At 47.0% G+C, this 14,096-nt stretch overlaps 1 protein-coding gene across 2 annotated transcripts in view; it reads left to right on the top strand.

Moving 5' to 3' along the window:
• The window catches only part of SHLD2 (shieldin complex subunit 2), a 135,252-nt gene extending 128,975 nt beyond the window's left edge, over positions 1-6,277 (top strand). For both annotated transcript variants that reach the window (XR_016388094.1, XM_022562454.3), the window contains one exon: positions 1-6,277. This exon is cut by the window's left edge. The gene's annotated coding sequence lies outside the window, so the exon portion shown is untranslated.
• Positions 6,278-14,096: the final 7,819 nt, after the last annotated feature.

The following is a 14,096-nucleotide window of genomic DNA, read 5'->3' on the forward strand; positions in this document are numbered from 1 at the left end:
CCCTGCACTATTGTTTCTTGACTGCAGGAATTTGTTTCTGCATTCCCTCATTTTCCTAATTAGTAACTGTTTGAATCTGCTCTTTGGAACTCAGGGAAGGTCTGAAGCCTTTTTCCTACAAGCAAGAAATGGGAGGTACTTCCCTGGTTCTCCAGTGGGTAAGACTGCATGCTTCCAATACAGGGGGCCCGGGTTCAGTCCATGGTCCGGGAACTAGATCCCGCATGCATGCCGCAACTAAGCGTCCACATGCCGCAACTAAGAGTCCACATGCCATGCCACAACTAAAGATCCTACATGCTGCAACTAAGACCCCATGCAGCCAAAAAAAAAAAAAAAAAGAAAGAAAGAAATGGGGAGCACAGAAAGGCTTTTATACCCAGGAGGGCCCCACAGATTCCTGCTCAGTTTCAAATCAAGACTGTTGAGGGCATGAGGGCAGTGGACAGAAGAGAAAAAATCTCTGTTGAATGTTGCTCCATTCCAGGTGTGGCCTCCATAGAGAGCTCAGGGCTCTCTCATATCTTACTCCTTTTCCCCCTCCAAATGGATCACGTGATGAGGGATGAGGGACAAGTACATGGACTTTAGGGCTCAAGGCTGAGCGTTCACTATAAAGAGCAAATCAGTTAAAGTGCTGAGCCTGTGGGGAAGGTTATTCTTTGGGTACCTTCTGTGGCAGATTAAATTATCCGTCCCAAGTCCTCTTTTCCCTTTATTGGAATTGTACTTCCTCATTCTTGCACACGGTGGGGAAACTCACCTCCCTTCTACTTGACCTTCAGCTTGGCCTTGTTACTTGCTTGGGCCAATAGCACGTTAGCAGAGATGATGCGAGCAAAGGCTGGACTTGCCTTGCTCTCTTGTGCTTCTGCCATTGAGGTGAGAAGAGCACGACCCAGGGAGCTGCTGGTTCCAGACTGATGAGAGATCTGTGGAGCAGATCCAAACCCGTCTGGGAGCCTGGAATCAATTAGGTCAGCTTATGCCAACCTACCCCAGCCAAGGCGCAGACATGGAAGGGTGATATAAATTCTTACTGCCCAAGAGATTCTGTAGGCAGCAAGAGTTGACTGAAAATCATTCTCTTGTTGATTACTTTGGTGAGACTAGAGTGGGGAGCTGAGCAGGGCTCACCTTTGAAGAGCTACATCCTTTCTCCTGCTTCACAAACCTTGCAGCTCTGGCCCCAGGTGGATGGTCTTGCCACTTCTCCTCACTGGCTGACTTTGGTCTTCCCTGGACCAGCCTTAATCTTTTTTTTTTAATTAATTAATTTAATTTATTTATTTTTGGCTGCGTTGAATCTTCATTGCTGCATGCGGGCTTTCTCTAGTTTGCGGCGAGCGGGGGCTACTCTTCGTTGCGGTGCACGGGCTTCTCATTGCAGTGGCTTCTCTTGTTGCAGAGCATGGGCTCTAGGTGCGCGGGCTTCAGTAGTTGTGGCACGCGGCCTCTAGAGAGCAGGCTTAGCAGTTGTGGCACAAGGGCTTAGTTGCTCCGCGGCATGTGGGATCTTCCCGGACCAGGGCTCAAACCTGTGTCCCGTGCATTGGCAGGCAGATTCTTAACCACTGCACCACCAGGGAAGTCCCTGGACCAGCCTTAATTGTTGTGGGAGTGGTAAAGCTCCAAGGCCTGGGTGCTGGTAGTGGATTTAGGGGAAAGAGAGAAAAAGGCTCAGGGAGGATACCTGGGGTTGTTGTAACACAGCATCCTTCATCCTTCTTCTGCTAAAATGGTACCCTGTGTGCGTTGTCTCAGTGCTGATGGCTCAGGTGTGGTTGACCCCACCCTCTGTTTTGGAGCTGGCCTTGATTCCTCTGCAGTTCCCTCTCCTGGGTGCAGTGATGGGTTCAGAAAGACACAGGCACAGGGATGATCAGGGCCAATGAGATGTAACCCCATTTTTCCTCACAATGGTGGGAGAGAGACAGGCGCTCTTCCCGAAGGCCTTGAATATAACGCAGGAATCTTGCATGATTAGAAAAGAGCCCGATGAGAACAGGATCATCTTGGAGTTGTGGTGACCAGAGATCAGAGGGAGAGAAATATTGGGTCCTGGTGACAGTTGAATCAGACCATGTCTGAAGCCAGAACACTGTTGAACTTTTCTCTTGGGTGAGTCTACAAATTCCCATTTGTACTTAAGCAAGTTTGGGTGGGTATCTGCCATTTGTAATCAAGAATCTCAAATGATACAAGATTGCCACCCGCTTTGAGTTCTCCGTGGGCCAAACTTTTAACTCAGAGTTTGTTTACCTGGCCTTATTTTCTGGGCATATACCCCTCTTAGGTGAGTGTATGTGTATACATGTGTATGTGTGTTTACTGTTGGACATGGTAGAAAAAAAGAATTTATATAAAAAGATATTGAGCCACATCTCTACAAATGACCCACGCAGACATAAAGAATGGACATGTGGACACAGAGGGAGAAGGGGAGGGTGGGATGAATTGGGAGATTCGGTTTGACATAAATACACTACCATGTGTAAAATAGATAGCTAGTGGGAACCTGCAGTAGAGCACAGGGAGCTCAGCTCGGTGCTGTGTGATGACCTAGATGGGTAGGGTGGGAGCGATGGGAGGGAGGTCCAAGAGGGAGGGGATATATGTATACATATGTCTGATTCACTTCATTGTACAGCAGAAACTAACACAACATTGTAAAGCAATTATACTCTAATAAAAAAATATATATATATTGAGCCGCTGACCAAATACCATCCCTTGAAAACTGTCTACACAAAGTACATACTTTACTTACATTATTTTATTCATTCATTCTTCATAACCACCCTCTATAGTAGGTATTTATTTTTTAGATTATGAAATTTTCTTCTTTTCAAAACAAACAACTTTTTATTGAAGTGTAGTTGACTTACAACATTGTGTTAGTTTCAGATGTACAGCAACGTGATTCAGTTTATATATATATATATTTTTTCAGATTCTTTTCCATTATAGGTTATTACAATATATTGAATATAGTTCCTTGTGCTACACGGTAGGTCCTTGTTGTTTATCTATTTTACATATAGTAGTGTGTACCCGTTAATCCCAAACTCCTAATTCATCCCTCCCCCAACTCTTTCTCCTCTGGTGACCATAAGTTTGATTTTTATGTTATAGTAGGTATTTTTTTTTTATCAGTTAGGAATTATTTTGGCTACAGCTTACAGAAAGCCTGACTAAATGTGGCTTAAACCATAAGGAGATTGGTTACCATGTTTTATTAACTTGAAGATGCCATTGATTATGAAATGTATCATTAGTACACTACCTTCTTTGCATAAGAAAAAAATGCTATCAAACTATGAAGCAATTCTTTTTTTTTTTGTGGTACTGTGGCCTCTCCTGTTGCGGAGCACAGGCTCCGGATGCGCAGGCTCAGCGGCCATGGCTCACGGGCCCAGCCGCTCCGCAGCATGTGGGATCTTCCCGGACCGGGGCACGAACCCGTGTCCCCTGCATCGGCAGGCGGACTCTCAACCACTGCGCCACCAGGGAAGCCCTGAAGCAATTCTTTATTATCAAATCGTATGTGAGATGTGACTTGATTTTAGAGGTATTACATGTGACAAAGAATGTAGATCTTAGAATTGGTGAAATATAGTATTACTTAACAAGAAATTGGAGTTAGATGGCCTCAGATTTGGTTTTGCAAAGAGTATCGTCAAAGACTCAGGCTCCTTGTGTCTTTCTGCTCTGCCATCTCAGCATGTGTCAGCTTAAATTTGCAAGATTGCTACTATAGCACCAAGCTTGGTGTTCTATATCACCAAGTTCAAAGGCAGAAAAAGAAGGAAGAGAACATGGGTGGGATAAGTGCTTTTTTCCTCACTCACTCCTCTCCTTCCATCAGAAAGCCCTGAGCATGTTGACTCATACCTTATGGGCAAGACCCACACACAGCCATGCTGGTTTCAAGGGAGACGAAAAAAGCAGGTAACTGACTTTTCAGTCTTACAGTGGGAGGTGGGTGAGGGACTTCAGAGATGGCTGTCCGTGTCACAGGGTTTTTGTTCCCATTTTATAATTATAAGGAAATTAAGGCTCAAAGAACCTTAGTTATGTGTCTTTAGTTATCCACCCAAGCACACATAATTAGAAATTGGTCAACCCTAGATTTGAAGCCAGTGTTGAGTGATCCAAAGTCCATGTTCTTTTCCTTGTACCATGAATCATCTGTATGTTAAAGACCCACAGTGAGAAACTTCAGACACAGAGAAGATAAATAATAAGGTATGTATTTGAATGCAAACACTGTACAACCCGACTATCAGTGGATAAAAGAGATAAGGGTTTACTGTTCTTGGGTAACAAGCAGCCCGGAGTTTGGCAGCCTAGGGAAAGGCAGCCACTCAAGGATTTCATTAAGATTCTAGGCTCCCTCATTCCCCTCCTTTAACTTCCTTATTGTGTAGATCTGTCTTTATGGTCACAGCATGACTGCTGCATCTTAGGGCATCACATCTAGCTTTCCTTACTGATGATTCCCTCTTATATCTCATTGGTCAGTATGAGGTCACAGGGCTACTCCTAGTTACAAAGGAAACTAGGAAATGTATATTTAGCTGGGCACATCGTCATCCTGGATAAAACTGTGACTCTGTTAGGAAGAAAGAAGAGAGAACTTGGGTAGTGTTTGTCATTAGTGCTGTGTGTGTACTTGGCCAGTGCAGTTGGCTTTCCTTTCTTCATGCAGGTGGTACAAACCTCCACTTGGGGCTTAGGCATGGATGTGTGATTTACTTTGGCCAATGAAATAAATATGAGTAGAAGTGACACATACCACTTTCTAGTGGAAGCTTTAAGAGTTGGTGCGTGATTCCCCATCATCTTCCATCGATGTGGTGACTGTAAAAGCATATGTCAAGAAGCCTCCGGTTGCCTGGGTTCCTGAGGAACTATGAAGAACAGCGGTCTCTTGCCAACTTATGATGGACATAAAGCAAGAGAGAGAAATAGGCCTTTGTTTAGTTAAGACACTGATATTTTCACGGGGTTTGCTATTGCCATGTAACCTAGCCTATCCTGACACAGGTAAGCAATCAGCAGTGTCCATCATTTGGTCCTCAGGCAATATAATGATAGGATCAGCAAGGAACCAACACCCTGGCCTGAACTGGCACAAACAATGTCCCAGTTTCCCCAGAGCAAGGGCTGTTTTAGTGGCCTCATAAAAAGAATTGAGTCCATAGGTTCTCAGGCATGAGGGATGCTTGCATATCTGGAGCAGCCATTGAGGCCACATCTGAGCCCACTGACTCAGCCACCCTCCCACCAGCTAGCTCTTCAGCAGTGTCTCTATCTCTTTGTCTAGTCTTAGAAATAGATGTGGTGAGGATCTGCCATGTATACCTGCCTCCCTCATAGAGTAACAGAAACCGCGTTCCCTCTTCCATCAGATGCACTCCGTCCTGGTCAAGGGGGTTTGGGTATGGGATGCAGATTAGGTCAGTCAGATGCTTTCAGCCTGAAACCTGAATCTTGAGTGGAATAATCCAGATGAATTGGAAACTCATTGGAATTTATTTGCCTGCATGCTAAAGAGATCATCCATCAGGTTCTGCTACCTAGTCCTCAGAGCCTCACTTAGTACAGTTCTTTCTGGGCTCCCTGAAAGCATTGCACATCACCCAGAGATTATGGACCTGGAGCTGGAGGCAGTCACTGATTGAGAATCTAGGTCCCCTGTGGTCTTCTGTTGCAGTGGATATGAGTAGAGTTTCGGTGGCATATGGTAAAATTGCATTCATTATCTTAAGCAAGAATATTTTAACAAGTATGTTTATGGGAGGAAGGATAGGAGTGGATGTCGGGTGGCCAAAGGTGCAGCTTGCAATGGATATTTGGTGTTTTTGCCTGTCCAGAATCAATTCTTGCTTCTTCTGGTGACAAAATCCATGTATTCTCCTCTGTTCTCAGACCTCTATTCTTAGGGTCGGCTGACTTCTCCTTGACTCTAGAGCTTGATCCAGACCTGGCCAGTCAGAACATTGCATTCCTTAGACCATGGTGATGAGTGAAGAGCTGGGCAGTGACTCATGTTAGTTTATTATGACTCAGACTTAGAATTTAAGGGGAACTGTTGGGAGTGATAATAACAATAATAGCTATTACAATAATTTGACATTATTCTCAAGTCCTAAAACTCTTTTCCATGGACTTAGAGCTGTGAGGATCTAATCCGGGAGCTGCTGAGTTAACAACGTATGGAAAGTCGAGCTAAAAGAGACGAAGAGGTGCCAGGTTCTTTTTTTTTTTTTTTTTTTTAATAAATTTATTTATTTATTTTTGGCTGCATTGGGTCTTCGTTGCTGCTCACAGGCTTTCTCTAGTTGCAGTGAGCGGGGGCTACTCTGTTGCGGTGCACGGGCTTTTCATTGTGGCGGCTTCTCTTGTTGCAGAGCATGGGCTCTAGGCGCGCGGGCTTCAGTAGTTGTGGCACGTGGGCTCAGTAGCTGTGGTTTGCGGGCTCTAGAGCGCAGGCTCAGTAGTTGTGGCACTTGGGGCTTAGTTGTTCTGCAGCATATGGGATCTTCCCAGACCAGAGCTGGAACCCATGTCCCCTGCATTGGCAGGCGGATTCTTAAACACTGTGCCACCAGGGAAGCTCCGAGGTGCCAGGTTCTGCTGACATCATTTAAGCCTCTGGATTCAGCCAAACCTGATTTTGGACTCTTGCCTTACAAGAGCCAAAGAAAAGTCCTTTGGTGCTTCACCCAATTTGAGTTGGGTTTTTGCCTCTCGAAGTCCAAAGAGTACACTGGCTAATACACTTCTTTTTTTAAAAAATATATTTTATTTATTTATTTATTGGCTGCATTGTGTCTTCGTTGCTGTGCGTGGGTGTCCCACTGTGGTGGCTTTTGTTGTTGCAGAGCATGGACTCTAGGTGCGCGGGCTTCAGTAGTTGTGGCACGCGGGCTTTAGAGCACAGGCTCAGTAGTTGTGGTGCACGGGCTTAGTTGCTCTGCGGCACGTGGGATCTTCCCGGACCAGTGCTCGAACCCGTGTCCCCTGCATGGCAGGCAGATTCTTAACCACTGCGCCACCAGGGAAGCCCTGGCTAATGTACTTCTATGTAGAAGTACAATACATCAGTGGTGGCACCTGCTATGCCCACAGCCCTAGAAGAGGGGACAGCTAGTAGGTGGACATGTTTTAGACCATGTGGCCATTAGATGGGAGAGGGCCACATGGTCTAAAGTGCTGAGTTCATCGGCTGGGCAGGACTTGTGAGCTTTTCTTTGGCATTAAAGATCACATATGTCTATCAGATTCCTCTTGTTTGAACTGGGAGTTTGGAAAGATGGCAGGAGCAAGGCAGCTAGCTGCAGAGGAAGACGCAAGGATGCATTAAGAGATGCCACCAGGAGGAGCTGGGGCCTTGGTGATTCAAGGTGTCCAAGCAGCAGGAATTCTGCGTCAGTAGAGGTCTCTAGTTGGTAGAAAGAGTGGAAAAGAGGAAAGTCAAGAGGTTAGATGGTGTACTTAGCTCCAGGAAGGAAGCAATGCAGTAATGGGTATTTCTGGATCTGTCTTGCTTGTTCCTGAGGGCTCCCATGTCCCCTGCATTGGCAGGCGGATTCTTAACCACTGTGCCACCAGGGAAGTCCCAGTGACTGAGTTCCTTTCTCAAGGCTCCTAGAGAAATTCTTTATTGTATGTCATTGGCGCTAAGTGGGACACATACCTATTATCCTGAACAACCTCTGCGGCCAGGGTAATGTGATGCAGTGATTGGCTTAGGCCTCGTCATATGCTCTTCCTCCTGAGACCCACCCAAAGCACATGGGCATGGAGGAGAGGAGAGGGTGAGTAATTTGTAACATACAGGTTGAACTGCTGGAAGAGAAGCTTCAGGTGAGATTGACTTAAGCAAGATAGAAGCTTCTTTCTCTCTTACCTGTGTGTAGGTAAGCAGCCTGGGAGCCCAGGTGTTTTCCTATCTTGTTGCTTCACTAGCCCTAGGTATTAGGTATCTGTGTGGTATGAGATGTTTCACCATCTCTACCACCCAGCCAGTGGGAACGGAAAAGAGAAAGAGGAGGGTTCACCCCTTCTGGTCACAGGCATTGCCTCTCCGCACTTCAGTCCTACTGGTCAGTTACTTGGCCAAACATAGCTTTCAGGAAGATAATGAAATATTGTCTTTGTTTCCCCCTGGATTTCCATGTCCCCAGATAGAAGAAGGAGATCATGACCATTAGGGGCCAATTAGCAGTCTCATTCCCAGTCTGTCCCTTTGGCCAACCAAATGTCTGTGTGCTCCATTCTCCCAAAGCTTCAAATGTCCTCCCCCAGGGGAAGACAACCCCAAAGTTCCATCCGGTGCCTGTACCCAGCTCCCAGCCTAGGATCTGGGCATGGACAGCCTGCAGTGTGGGGTCTGGATGTAGTTCTTCGTGGTGCAGTGCCCTCTAAACGCATACACAAGTTAGCTGCCTAATCACACCCAATATACAACAGTACATTAGAGCAGTATAACATGGTAGGAACCCCTGTCCAGAAGAAGGGAAAATGGAAACGCCTGCAGCCACTGGTTGGCTGCTGTCATCAAATCTTGGTGGGCAGAAATAGCAAAGAATCCCAGGGTGTGGAGCAAATTCCTTGGATGAAGGTCCTCTCTCCAGGACTGTTCCCCACTTTGTTCACTCTCTTCTGTGACCACATCTGACGTGGGCATCGAAGGTGCACCCCTCTTGGGGCTGCATAGTTTTTCAGCCCACTTCTGCTGGTGTGGGTTTCGTGAGTTGGGGTTCATTGCTTTGAGTCAACAATGCAGGCTGGTGCTAGCCGGGCTTGTGGTTTTTTGGGAAACACATGTCCCTCAAAATCTTAGTTTTGGGCATGTAAGAGAATTTAAAACTCTGGTCTTTTATTTATGAGCCTATATGACATACCTGTTCACCACCCTCTCAACGTGGGACCAGTGAAAACATTCAGCTTGGACTGGAAGGCAATATCCTCCATCTTTGCCAGTGAGCTGACTGTCACTGTCACACTGAGAACCTTTCATTGAAAGTACTTGAAAAAGACAGGGGTCCACAGTCTTGCCTCTTGCCAATACCACTTCTTCAGAAACATCTCCTATATCTGCCTCAGTTTGCGCTATAGAAGCAGTAGGATTTTTCAACCTGAAAACCTTTTCAGTTTAGGTTGTAGCCAATAGGCAAAGAGAGCTTCTCCTAGCACACCAACCCCCATCTCTGCCTGCATGCTGCCACCTCTATCCAGATCCTTCTGGCTCATGTAGGACTTTGTTGAGAGTGGCAAGAAGCAGCCCGCAAACCTCAACATCCTGAAATTTGCAACCATTTCCCTAGAGCTACAGATGACTTTCCAAGGCACTGGAGGAATCAGTTTATCAACTGCTTTCGTGTGGCATAACATGGGTTTCCGGCTTTCCAGCCTGCAATAATGTGTATTTAGAACATATTTTAAGTTTCGTTACCCGCAGCACTTCCCTTCCAGGTCAAAATTGTTGTTAATGAATAGATAAGCTTTCTTTCTGCAAGACAGCCCCCACCCCAAAGAGTGGCTCAAATAGGCTAGAGGTTAATTCCTCTTTCATATGATACTCGGTCACAGATAGTCCAGGACTGATAGGCCATGCAGTGTTGGGATTTAGGCCCCTTCTAGCTTGCTGCTCTGACATCCCTAGGGCCCTGCCCTCATCTGAATGGTACAGACTGGCTTAATGCCATGACTTCATCTCATCGAGCGAGGAGGGAAAGGGTGAGGCACATTCTTTTTTTTTTTTTTTTTAATATTTATTTATTTGGCTGCACTGGCTTAGTTGCGGCAGGCAGGCTCCTTAGTTGTGGCATGCGAACTCTGAGTTGTGGCATGCATGTGGGATGTAGTTCCCTGACCAGGGATCGAACCTGGGTCCCCTGCATTGGGAGCGCAGAGTCTTAACCACTGCGCCACCAGGGAAGTCCCAAGGCACATTCTTTCTGAAGGGCACGACCTAGAAATGGCACTCCATCACTTCTGCTAACATCTCACTGGACACAACCTAGGCCCTTGGCAGGCCTCGCAGCACCGTGTCTGGGAAATGTGGCTTTTATTCTGGGTAGTCATGTTCTTGGCTAGAGGAGTTCTATTACTATAGAAAGGGAAAATAAATATTGGGGGATGACCAGCAATCTCGGTCTTGGGGTGATCCTCCAAATGAAATGGGGGGATGGATGGCGGGGAGCAAAAAGCAACAGAGGTCTATTTATAGGCTCTCTCCTGTTGTGCCCCAGCCCCTTCCGCCTCCTTTAATCACCATGATCTAATTGTCTGTCTGTGTGTCTGTCATTGCTGTCCCCGAATCTCCCATCACAGAGGCCTTGAGGACTGGCACTTATCAGGGACTCAATAAAATGTTTGTGGACTAAACTGAGGTGGTAATAGGTACTCCTGGGTAAACTACCTTTCAACCCTTCCTCCCTCCCTCTTTTCCTTCCTTCCTTTGTTCCTTCAGCGAGCATCTATTAGATGCCAGGTCCCAGGGAGTCTTCTCTCTCCAGGAGGTTCTTTTCACTCATGGATCTTATGGCTAGAAGAGTCTCTCACACTCTAGGGATATTTTTGTCTGAAAAACAAGCATATACCTTTCAACTTAGTCAAAGCTCTCTCTTCCTTAGGCAATGACACATTGACACCTTTGAACTTTCAGCGTCTCCTTTTCTGAGACTCCCAGAGTTGCTGCCCCAGTGGTCACTGTTGAGCTAGCTCAGTGTCACTTCCCCTTTAGTCTGGCAACAGCATCTTGCATCTTCACCACCTTCTGTGACCCTGGAGGGGCTGTCAGTCATAGCACAATGTCCCCACCCTCCCGGGAGTAGCACACGACACACGCTGGCCAATCGAAGAACTCCCTTCCCCCTGGCCCAGGATTGTCAAGCAGGGTAAGATTTGATTTGTGGATCCAGAGACATGAGGATGTAGATTTGGGGCTGCCAGCAACCCTTGTTTCCCAAGAGGAGAGAGCCCAGGTAAGAATGACTCTAACCCAGAGGGGATCAGAGGGAAGGAGTGCGAGAGACAGAGCCTTTGAATTTTGCAGTGCTTGAAGCTAGATTCAGTAAGTTCTCTTCTTTGCCTAAACATTAGCCCTTTTACTCAGGGTTCAGTTCTGATCAATGATTGGTTAATAGGCAAGTTAACTCAGAGACATATGGGGAGCAACCTGATTCAGAATTTGTCTAGATGTTATGACTTTCTTCTTACGTTTTTTCAAGTTGCCTTTCCCACACTTAACTGACAGCAGTTTTGATGACTCGCTTTCCAGAGCATTTAACCCAGTTTTCACAGGAACAAAACTTTCTTTTCATATTCATATTCCATGGGTTCATGTGCTGTTTAATTACCTTGAATAATGATAACACATTTGGTTGGAATAAGTAAGCTTGGATACAAACTCAACTGACTCTTGGTAAGCCAGCAACTCAGCTGGGAGAGCAGAGGTGCCCAGACAGCTAAAGTGTGTCCTCCTGGCTACCAGCATCCAGAAGGCTTTGCTCACCGTCTTTACTGAAGGAACGGGGACCTTGACTCGTTCCACAAGTTGGTTAAGTGGAGATGCGTCAAAAGCACCTTTTATTTATTTATTTATTCATTCATTCATTCATTCTTATCTTTTGGCCACACCACCTGGCATGTGGGATCTTAGTTCCTCGACCAGGGATTGAACCCACACCCCCTGCATTGGAAGTGCAGAGTGTTAACCACTGGACCTCCAAGGAAGTCCCAAAAGCACCTTTTAAAGTTTAACTCTCTAATTCTCTCATAACTGTGAGTCTTAACTAAAACTTGTTTTTCTTTGATGAAGTTTCTTTCTTTATGATTTCTGGTTCCAAACTTGCGTGGCCCCCAATATTTCTTGGTGATCTTCTATGGCATTTCTTTGGCCAGTAGTCTCTTCCACTTTCTGCAACAACTATTTCAAACCTCCTCCTTCCTCCTTGCCCCTCCAACCTTTCCATCTTCCCCTGTCTGTCTCAGCACGTGATCTTGCATTTTATTACACAGAGAAAACAGAACCATCAGACAAGAAAACAGAGATCAATGAACTTCCATTTCCAAACCTAGTGCCCCACCTAGGTATTACCCCATCATTTTTTCTTGCCCTCTGGTTACACACAGAAATCGCCTGACTCCTGTTTACCACATTCAGGATCCCACTGGGGACCTTACGCCAGCAGTGATTCCCACTCTTTCCTGTTCTTCATGCACTCCCTCTCTATGGGCCCTTCTCCCCACTGTCAAATATACTCAGTTTGTTACAATGTGCCGTGATCTGTCTGTGTCTGGCCACCCAGTCTCCATTCCTCCTTCTGGGGAAAATGCCTTGTGTGTGCGGTCCTGGTGGGTCCTGTGTGATGCTCCTAGAGATGCCTTCGGCCAGGTATGCCTCTCACCGTCCAAGGACAGAGGGCATGTGGCCTTAGCTCAGTCAAATGAGCTCCTGCTTCCCTGGTTCTTTAAATCTCAAGTTGAGAGGTATACGAAAGACAAACAACTGAAACCCTTCCTCCTAGATGGTGGGGTGGCCCTTGCTGCTGGGGCCACCAGCTACTCGCCTGGCTCCTGTCTTGAGGGACCAAGGCCAGCTCTCTTGCATTAGCTTCCATCTGGGCTCTCTGCAATCTTCCAACAAGTTCCGTTTTTGCTTAACTTAACCAGTGTTGTTTTCTGTTTCTTGAAATCAAGGAAACCCACTACATGATGCATCATATTAAAAAGCAAATCAGGGCTTCCCTGGTGGTGCAGTGGTTAAGAATCCGCCTGCCAATGCAGGGGACACGGGTTCGAGCCCTGGTCCAGGAAGATCCCACATGCTGTGGAGCAACTAAGCCCGTGCGTCACAACTACTGAGCCTGCACTCTAGAGCCCGCGAGCCCATGTACCGCAACTACTGAAGCCCACGCGCCTAGAGCCCGTGCTCCGCAACAAGAGAAGCCCGCGCACTGCAACGAAGAGTAGCCTCTGCTTGCTGCAACTAGAGAAAGCCCATGCTCAACGAAGACCCAACACAGCCAAAAAAAAGCAAACCAAAAACAGCACCAACACCAAAAAATCTCTTTCTTGATCCCCCACCCCTTTCCAAGTAACACCTTTTTTTCCTTTCCCCTTTATGGCCATCCTTAAAAGAGCTGTCTGCACAAGCACTGTCTTCCATTTTCCCCCTTGACTCCAGTGGCTCTGGCTCCATTACCTCGTTGAAGCTGCTTGTTCTAAGTGCCCGGGGTCACAGCAATGTCCCGGTTTCCCTCATTCCTTTCTGGCTGCTCCTTCTCAGTCCTTTGCCACCTGGTTACTCACAGGTGGGTCCTAGGTCCTCTTCTCCACACTCTCCCTGAAGACCTTATCCACTCCTGTGACTTCAGGGACCCCTGTGCCCATGATGCCCAGACCTCCTGGGGAAGCCCAAACCCCAGGCCTGTATGTGCCACTCGCCTCTCCACCTGCTGTCTCACCCATCCCAGCATGCCCCCACTGAACTCCTGAGCCCACCATACCTCCTTCTCTTCTGTCAGGGTCTGAGTCTCAGGAAATGGCACTTGGCCCGTGAGGTCCTAAGTCAAGCGCCTCCTCTCTCTACCAAAGCAATCAACAAACTCCACTCCCATCCCCACCCCATGCAGTCCTAGCTTGTATCTCCAGGACAAAGGAGAAGCTCGATAAATATTTGATCAAATGACTGATAGCAGCACGAAGACTCTACAGAACACTTAAGCAAACTCTGTTCCCTATGGTCCTGTGAGGCGACAATAAGTATTCTGCAGGTGAGGAAGTTGGTGCCCAGAGAGAGGGATGGTTTAGCTTGGGTGTGAGATCACAGAACCAGTGAATATGCGGGGGGTGTTGGGATTGTCATCCCTGTCTGACTCTCCATCCTGGGCTCTCTGCCGGCAGCCACTGCAGCCAGGAGAGCTCCCATGACCAGCCACAAATGGAAGAAGAGGACCAGTGGGACAAGGGGCCAAGGCCAGGGTGATGTTCAGAGACCCTAATGGCAGGTTCAGTCAGGCTGCATCTGCGGGCATCCAGCATGGCAGACATCTGCTGACACCCACCTCCAAGCAGGG

Source organism: Delphinapterus leucas, chromosome 16 (assembly GCF_059928025.1).
Source record: "Delphinapterus leucas isolate spDelLeu-1000000601 "Yukka" chromosome 16, BTC_Dleu_Yukka2, whole genome shotgun sequence".
Classification (NCBI taxonomy): Eukaryota; Metazoa; Chordata; class Mammalia; order Artiodactyla; family Monodontidae; genus Delphinapterus; species Delphinapterus leucas.